We start from the raw sequence: 2,385 nt of genomic DNA, 5'->3' as shown, positions 1-2,385 counted from the left end.
GACCCAGGCTAGCTGGCCTTGGTGAGTTCCCGGTAGAACATCCCCATTGTCACAGTGTGTGGGTGCACCCCTCGCGGTCCTGCATTCTTATTCAATCACCATCACTGAATAAAAACTCTTCTCTGATGAGGGTTGAAAAAATACAATAATATGTAGCTATAGTGATAACTTTAGAGTTGGTATAGCACTATGTCCATTTAACAGAGTACTAGTAATAAGTTCTCCCCTTCAGTCTATTACTTACTCATTCCAGGTACTAGGTCTCCAAAATATGCAGTGTTTGGGTTGTATGATCTATCATCTCTCTCTCTCTCTCTCTCTCTCTCTCTCTCTCTCTCTCTCTCTCTCTCTCTCTATCATCTGTCTAGGTAAAAATTGTACATCATTTTTTATATTTTGAGAAATATAAACAAACCATAAAATGACACTATTTCTTTTACTATTTTCCTTTATTCTTATTTCAAACTTATTTGGTTATTTATTTTACATCCTGACCATAGTTTCCCCTCCTTCCTGACCTTCAAGTCTCTCCCTCCCAGCTTACTTTTGCTGCCCCAATTTAGTTCTCCATTTTTCTTTAGAAAAGGTCAGGTCACCCATGGTTATTAGCAAAACATGGCTTATCAAGCTGCAGTAAGACTAAGCACTTCCCCTTGTATTGTGTCTGGAAAAGGCAAACTCATATGAGGACTAGAGTTTCAAAGGTCAGAAACAGCCCCACTCCCACTGTTGGGAGTCCCATAAGAAGACCAAGCTATACCACTCTTCCGTACATAAATGCAGAGGGCCAATGTCAGACACATGCAGGCTCCTTGTTTTTTTTTTTTTTTTCAGTTAATTCTCTGAGAGATCCTATGTGCTTATGTGAATTTTCTTGTTATGTCATTGACCCCTTAAAAATTATGGAATGTATCATTAATTTGTATGTCATTTTTGCTTGGATTCATGAAAATCTTCTCTGTATCATTACAACTTTAGTATATGTGCTGCCAAAAGAAACACTCTTTAATTTTTTTTTACATCATGTTTCATTAAATATTGTCTTTGCACATTGAAATACTGGCTTTTAAAAGATTTTCAAAAAAAATTTCATGAAATTTTCACGGATATAAATGCTATGAAGAAGAATAGCTAGATCCTGAACAACAATATGTAGATTAAAATGTAAAATCTCACACTGCTGAGATAAAACGAGAAAACCATTGACAATGAAATGATTAAAATGGAGCATTGAAATCAGGAATGGGATGTTTCTGTTCCTTTGTTTAAGAGTGAAATAGATAACAACTTCAACCATAGCCCAGCACTGAAGAATTATAACTTAACTGTTTTACTGAACTTAAATTGTTGAATAATAATAGAAAGTGTAAAATTGTTTGGACTACGTATTTCCTTTTAAAAAATATAACTAACATTAATTTTTTGTAGGTCAGTGTTGAAGATGTTTACATATGAATATAATATGTGTTTATCAAATAAAGCCTAAATTTTCTGCTCTCCAATTCCTGTTCTATAACTCCCACTTCTTATGTAAGCAGTGGATTCTATGATACTGGGACCACTGATGCATTTCCAACAACTTCTTTTTGTAATGCATACTTGTTTTCGAATATATGGAGCATTTAGAGCTTCCAAGATTTGAAGTATATAGAATTTAGTAAAAATAAGGATTTCAGAAAGATTATGCGGCCTTCTTTCTGAATTTAACCCCAAAGAAAAATGTAGTAATAATATATTCTCACTTTCCGTCATTTATGCTTGAAAAAAAGTAATTTATCTTTACAAAGAATTGAAAAAATATATCTATAGCATTCCTAGGAACAAGGTGATATGAAATACATGGTATCTAAAACTGGAAAACATTAATTTCAATACAGAGGTGAATGTGGATTGCTAATGTGCTTCCAGTTTTTTTTTGTTTTTATCTGTTTTATAGAAAATTATGAAACAATCTTGGTTTATGCTGGTGCTACATATGCTCATGGTTGCACAGTAGGGAAGCACAAAGGTATAACTGCTGTACAGGTGCAACTCAAACACACCGAGCTCTAATGGTGCCAGGTGCATTCCCACATGTCAGTGTCTGGTATTCTGATTATCCAAGTAGAAAGATTCTTTCTTGGCATCACAATGCTACAGTGTAGCATTATATTATTGTTCTCAATAAAACAGAAAAGACAATAGTATTTCCATCCTGAACAGACAGAACAATAAATACTAAACAGAAAACAATTTACAACCTATGCCACTTTTATATTTATGACAAAGAAATTTTATGGCCAAGAAGAAAGATCTTTATAGCTTCCCAGTTCCATAAGATACCTCTGGCACAACATTTCCAAACCCCTTCTCAGCTGCCTATGCATGTTACATAATTAAGCTGTG

At 34.2% G+C, this 2,385-nt stretch overlaps 1 non-coding gene across 1 annotated transcript; it reads right to left on the bottom strand.

Moving 5' to 3' along the window:
• Positions 1-896: 896 nt before the first annotated feature.
• LOC126499765 (U6 spliceosomal RNA) lies at positions 897-1,002 on the bottom strand. Its single transcript, XR_007591183.1, has one exon. It is a non-coding gene; the product is annotated as a U6 spliceosomal RNA (small nuclear RNA).
• Between the last annotated feature and the right edge of the window lie 1,383 nt (positions 1,003-2,385).

Source organism: Alexandromys fortis, unplaced genomic scaffold (genome assembly GCF_014885135.2).
Source record: "Alexandromys fortis isolate MF-2015 unplaced genomic scaffold, M_Fortis_MF-2015_v1.1 scaffold_37, whole genome shotgun sequence".
Taxonomy (NCBI): Eukaryota; Metazoa; Chordata; class Mammalia; order Rodentia; family Cricetidae; genus Alexandromys; species Alexandromys fortis.
The sequence above is the reverse complement of the archived record's forward strand: the minus strand, read 5'-3'. Positions and strand labels throughout refer to the sequence as shown.